The sequence below is a fragment of the Palaemon carinicauda genome, chromosome 42 (assembly GCF_036898095.1).
Source record: "Palaemon carinicauda isolate YSFRI2023 chromosome 42, ASM3689809v2, whole genome shotgun sequence".
NCBI lineage: Eukaryota > Metazoa > Arthropoda > Malacostraca > Decapoda > Palaemonidae > Palaemon > Palaemon carinicauda.
Genome location: NC_090766.1, coordinates 30,392,972 through 30,400,354, shown reverse-complemented (window position 1 = coordinate 30,400,354; position 7,383 = coordinate 30,392,972).

Here is a 7,383-nt window from a genome sequence, read left to right as displayed (position 1 = left end):
ACTTTTATCTTCCTTCGTGGCCGAATGGGTTAGTCACTGTCTATATAAGCTTGCCGACCAGGGTTCGATTCCCGGCCGGAGCCAAGCTCTTGTCTTTGTGAGATTTCGCCTGGGGCTTTGATCCCGAGGTCGTTAAGAGAATCCAGACATTAATATATCAAAAATATATATGGCATATTTGAATATGAAAATCACGTAAAAATGTGCAAAATTTATCATTAATTGAATGCCAAGTAACAAACTACCAATTAGCTACGATGGTGAAGATGGGTTGATTTCAATTCTAAGTACAAAATACCTGAATTCGACAGGTATAAGTATAGTAGAATTGTCATTAACTTTTATCTTCCTTCGTGGCCGAATGGGTTAGTCACTGTCTATATAAGCTTGCCGACCAGGGTTCGATTCCCGGCCGGAGCCAAGCTCTTGTCTTTGTGAGATTTCGCCTGGGGCTTTGATCCCGAGGTCGTTAAGAGAATCCAGACATTAATATATCAAAAATATATATGGCTTATTTGAATATGAAAAACACGTAAAAATGTGCAAAATTTATCATTAATTGAATGCCAAGTAACAAACTACCAATTAGCTACGATGGTGAAGATGGGTTGATTTCAATTCTAAGTACAAAATACCTGAATTCGACAGGTATAAGTATAGTAGAATTGTCATTAGCTTTTATCTTCCTTCGTGGCCGAATGGGTTAGTCACTGTCTATATAAGCTTGCCGACCAAGGTTCGATTCCCGGCCGGAGCCAAGCTCTTGTCTTTGTGAGATTTCGCCTGGGGCTTTGATCCCGAGGTCGTTAAGAGAATCCAGACATTAATATATCAAAAATATATATGGCTTATTTGAATATGAAAAACACGTAAAAATGTGCAAAATTTATCATTAATTGAATGCCAAGTAACAAACTACCAATTAGCTACGATGGTGAAGATGGGTTGATTTCAATTCTAAGTACAAAATACCTGAATTCGACAGGTATAAGTATAGTAGAATTGTCATTAACTTTTATCTTCCTTCGTGGCCGAATGGGTTAGTCACTGTCTATATAAGCTTACCGACCAGGGTTCGATTCCCGGCCGGAGCCAAGCTCTTGTCTTTGTGAGATTTCGCCTGGGGCTTTGATCCCGAGGTCGTTAAGAGAATCCAGACATTAATATATCAAAAATATATATGGCTTATTTGAATATGAAAAACACGTAAAAATGTGCAAAATTTATCATTAATTGAATGCCAAGTAACAAACTACCAATTAGCTACGATGGTGAAGATGGGTTGATTTCAATTCTAAGTACAAAATACCTGAATTCGACAGGTATAAGTATTGTAGAATTGTCATTAACTTTTATCTTCCTTCGTGGCCGAATGGGTTAGTCACTGTCTATATAAGCTTGCCGACCAGGGTTCGATTCCCGGCCGGAGCCAAGCTCTTGTCTTTGTGAGATTTCGCCTGGGGCTTTGATCCCGAGGTCGTTAAGAGAATCCAGACATTAATATATCAAAAATATATATGGCATATTTGAATATGAAAAACACGTAAAAATGTGCAAAATTTATCATTAATTGAATGCCAAGTAACAAACTACCAATTAGCTACGATGGTGAAGATGGGTTGATTTCAATTCTAAGTACAAAATACCTGAATTCGACAGGTATAAGTATAGTAGAATTGTCATTAACTTTTATCTTCCTTCGTGGCCGAATGGGTTAGTCACTGTCTATATAAGCTTGCCGACCAGGGTTCGATTCCCGGCCGGAGCCAAGCTCTTGTCTTTGTGAGATTTCGCCTGGGGCTTTGATCCCGAGGTCGTTAAGAGAATCCAGACATTAATATATCAAAAATATATATGGCTTATTTGAATATGAAAAACACGTAAAAATGTGCAAAATTTATCATTAATTGAATGCCAAGTAACAAACTACCAATTAGCTACGATGGTGAAGATGGGTTGATTTCAATTCTAAGTACAAAATACCTGAATTCGACAGGTATAAGTATAGTAGAATTGTCATTAACTTTTATCTTCCTTCGTGGCCGAATGGGTTAGTCACTGTCTATATAAGCTTGCCGACCAGGGTTCGATTCCCGGCCGGAGCCAAGCTCTTGTCTTTGTGAGATTTCGCCTGGGGCTTTGATCCCGAGGTCGTTAAGAGAATCCAGACATTAATATATCAAAAATATATATGGCTTATTTGAATATGAAAAACACGTAAAAATGTGCAAAATTTATCATTAATTGAATGCCAAGTAACAAACTACCAATTAGCTACGATGGTGAAGATGGGTTGATTTCAATTCTAAGTACAAAATACCTGAATTCGACAGGTATAATTATAGTAGAATTGTCATTAACTTTTATCTTCCTTCGTGGCCGAATGGGTTAGTCACTGTCTATATAAGCTTGCCGACCAGGGTTCGATTCCCGGCCGGAGCCAAGCTCTTGTCTTTGTGAGATTTCGCCTAGGGCTTTGATCCCGAGGTCGTTAAGAGAATCCAGACATTAATATATCAAAAATATATATGTCTTATTTGAATATGAAAAACACGTAAAAATGTGCAAAATTTATCATTAATTGAATGCCAAGTAACAAACTACCAATTAGCTACGATGGTGAAGATGGGTTGATTTCAATTCTAAGTACAAAATACCTGAATTCGACAGGTATAATTATAGTAGAATTGTCATTAACTTTTATCTTCCTTCGTGGCCGAATGGGTTAGTCACTGTCTATATAAGCTTGCCGACCAGGGTTCGATTCCCGGCCGGAGCCAAGCTCTTGTCTTTGTGAGATTTCGCCTGGGGCTTTGATCCCGAGGTCGTTAAGAGAATCCAGACATTAATATATAAAAAATATATATGGCTTATTTGAATATGAAAAACACGTAAAAATGTGCAAAATTTATCATTAATTGAATGCCAAGTAACAAACTACCAATTAGCTACGATGGTGAAGATGGGTTGATTTCAATTCTAAGTACAAAATACCTGAATTCGACAGGTATAAGTATAGTAGAATTGTCATTAACTTTTATCTTCCTTCGTGGCCGAATGGGTTAGTCACTGTCTATATAAGCTTGCCGACCAGGGTTCGATTCCCGGCCGGAGCCAAGCTCTTGTCTTTGTGAGATTTCGCCTGGGGCTTTGATCCCGAGGTCGTTAAGAGAATCCAGACATTAATATATCAAAAATATATATGGCTTATTTGAATATGAAAAACACGTAAAAATGTGCAAAATTTATCATTAATTGAATGCCAAGTAACAAACTACCAATTAGCTACGATGGTGAAGATGGGTTGATTTCAATTCTAAGTACAAAATACCTGAATTCGACAGGTATAAGTATAGTAGAATTGTCATTAACTTTTATCTTCCTTCGTGGCCGAATGGGTTAGTCACTGTCTATATAAGCTTGCCGACCAGGGTTCGATTCCCGGCCGGAGCCAAGCTCTTGTCTTTGTGAGATTTCGCCTGGGGCTTTGATCCCGAGGTCGTTAAGAGAATCCAGACATTAATATATCAAAAATATATATGGCTTATTTGAATATGAAAAAACACGTAAAAATGTGCAAAATTTATCATTAATTGAATGCCAAGTAACAAACTACCAATTAGCTACGATGGTGAAGATGGGTTGATTTCAATTCTAAGTACAAAATACCTGAATTCGACAGGTATAAGTATAGTAGAATTGTCATTAACTTTTATCTTCCTTCGTGGCCGAATGGGTTAGTCACTGTCTATATAAGCTTGCCGACCAGGGTTCGATTCCCGGCCGGAGCCAAGCTCTTGTCTTTGTGAGATTTCGCCTGGGGCTTTGATCCCGAGGTCGTTAAGAGAATCCAGACATTAATATATCAAAAATATATATGGCTTATTTGAATATGAAAAACACGTAAAAATGTGCAAAATTTATCATTAATTGAATGCCAAGTAACAAACTACCAATTAGCTACGATGGTGAAGATGGGTTGATTTCAATTCTAAGTACAAAATACCTGAATTCGACAGGTATAAGTATAGTAGAATTGTCATTAACTTTTATCTTCCATCGTGGCCGAATGGGTTAGTCACTGTCTATATAAGCTTGCCGACCAGGGTTCGATTCCCGGCCGGAGCCAAGCTCTTGTCTTTGTGAGATTTCGCCTGGGGCTTTGATCCCGAGGTCGTTAAGAGAATCCAGACATTAATATATCAAAAATATATATGGCATATTTGAATATGAAAAACACGTAAAAATGTGCAAAATTTATCATTAATTGAATGCCAAGTAACAAACTACCAATTAGCTACGATGGTGAAGATGGGTTGATTTCAATTCTAAGTACAAAATACCTGAATTCGACAGGTATAAGTATAGTAGAATTGTCATTAACTTTTATCTTCCTTCGTGGCCGAATGGGTTAGTCACTGTCTATATAAGCTTGCCGACCAGGGTTCGATTCCCGGCCGGAGCCAAGCTCTTGTCTTTGTGAGATTTCGCCTGGGGCTTTGATCCCGAGGTCGTTAAGAGAATCCAGACATTAATATATCAAAAATATATATGGCTTATTTGAATATGAAAAACACGTAAAAATGTGCAAAATTTATCATTAATTGAATGCCAAGTAACAAACTACCAATTAGCTACGATGGTGAAGATGGGTTGATTTCAATTCTAAGTACAAAATACCTGAATTCGACAGGTATAAGTATAGTAGAATTGTCATTAGCTTTTATCTTCCTTCGTGGCCGAATGGGTTAGTCACTGTCTATATAAGCTTGCCGACCAGGGTTCGATTCCCGGCCGGAGCCAAGCTCTTGTCTTTGTGAGATTTCGCCTGGGGCTTTGATCCCGAGGTCGTTAAGAGAATCCAGACATTAATATATCAAAAATATATATGGCTTATTTGAATATGAAAAACACGTAAAAATGTGCAAAATTTATCATATATATATATATATATATATATATATATATATATATATATATATATATATATATATATATATATATATATATATATATATATATACCTTAAATATCTAGGTATATTTCTAATAAGAAAAATAGAACAGAACGTAAAGGATTAACCTCAACAATATCTGAAGTAAAAGTTGATGATGATGATGATGGAGCAGTAAGAAACCGATGTAGAGACAGAGCGAAAATATTATTTAATCATTCTCTCATATCCCTGAAGAGTGTTTGTGTGTGTGTGTCTGTAGATTGCCTTACCTTGTGTAAGACACGGGCTCTTGATGGCAACCCTTAAGAAGAGTGAAAAGACTTTCTAGAAGTTATGAGAATAAAAGTTTCAAGGAAATGATAAGGAGAATGTTATACTATATTTTGAGTCAGTAGACAATAATGTTATATTTATTGATAGTCTTGATAACTAAACAAGATGTACTTTAGATAAAAATAATATTATTATATCTATCAATATGTGCTTATATAAATTAAAATCTACTGTGCGAAATTGTATGTTCAAAGTAGGGAAGGAAGTCTTGTATCAACCACTTCCTAGCGAACTTTTTCGGGAGTTCTAAAGGAAATCTTGAAGAATTCTTCCGGAGAATTAAGACAGAATTCAAGATATGGAATGGAGAATATGGTTTTCCATTCTACACAATTAACTACTAATTAAAATAACAATTGTGAATCATTCGGAAAAAATTTTTTTTTCTATTGTGGAAGTGATTCTATTTCCTAATATAAGCGTTAAAAAATTCAGTGATGTCCAATTTCTTAAAATCTTACATAATGGCCTCAAAGTTATTAAGAAGAAAAACATAATCTGACGTAGACGTTCTAAAATCCTCTCAGTTTTCAGGGATATGATATGATGATTAAATACTCTTTTACTGCGTTTCATTCTACCTTGAGGCGTCAGTGACCCTGGCAGTTATGACGCCGCCTAGTTTCAATGACCTTTGTAGTTGCGACGCTAGGCAACCTAATCAATCTTTAAATATGATCAAGTGGATAAAATCACTGATATGCTCTCTCTCTCTCTCTCTCTCTCTCTCTCTCTCTCTCTCTCTCTCTCTCTCTCTCTCTCTCTCTCTCTCTCTCTCTCAAAATCTAATGGAAATGGTAGGAGATAAATAAGATTACATATATATACATACATATACATATATATATATATATATATATATATATATATATATATATATATATATATATATATATATATATATATATATATATATATATATATATATATACATATATATATATATATATATATATATATATATATATATATATATATATATATATATATATATATATATATATATATATAAAATGAAGAATGGTGCGATATTGAGAACATATACAAGTCGGTTGGTAGTGAAGTTTTGGGACATGAAATTACAAGGAAAAAAAACCACAAATATCATGTGATACTTGGGATATTATTGAAAGGAGACAAAGACATATATATTATTTGTTGAAAATTCTTGTGGAAGTGATGAATATTTCAAGATAGGGCATGCAAAGTATTCCAGTATTGATAGTGAGGTCAAAAGAAAAGCCAGGAATGGCTGGAGAGAATATTTAAACAGGACAGTAGTTGAGACTGACAAAGCTATGAATTCATGGAGTGGCTATGGTGTAAGAATTGCTCATAGAATTATTAAAGAATTCTCCACTGGGGCAAAGAAGAAGCATACACCCATCCAAAAGAGAAATAGATCTATTATAACAACAGAAGATCAAGAAGTGCAACGCTGGATGGAACACGTTAGTGAGGTCATGAATAGGAGATATGAAGGGGATAATTTGATTGATGTACCCGAAGCTGAGCAAGACCTTGATGGGCCCATGAATAATTCAGTGTGTAGTTGAAGCTATCACTGAATAACTCAAGATATGGAAAACGATGGAATAACTGCTGACATTATATTGGCCGAATATGAAGCGACTCTCCGAATACTTGCATGATTATTTTGTGGAATGGGGTGTGAATAGGCAAAACCTTATGAATGTGAGCTAGTAGTGCTGGTAAAAATGGCCAAAAATAAAATAAAAACGAGATTTTACCAATTGCAATAATTGCAGAACAATCACACTTACGTCAGTTGTCATGAAAATATTATTAACATGCTCATTCTAAAGAGACTACAGAGAAAGATTGATGAAAAACTGAGAGATGAACAAGCAGGATCTAGAAAATGTAGAAGTTGAACTCACCAAATTTTCATTTTGAACCATGTTGTGCAGTAATGTGCAGAATATAGAAATCCATTTTTGATGGCATTTGAGTACTAAGAAAAAGTCTTTGATAATGTGTACCGGCCAATTTTGTGGGGAGTCCTGGGTTATTATAGAGTTCCTCTTAAATATGTAAATTAGCATAGCAAGTGCAAAGTTAATGTTAGTGGA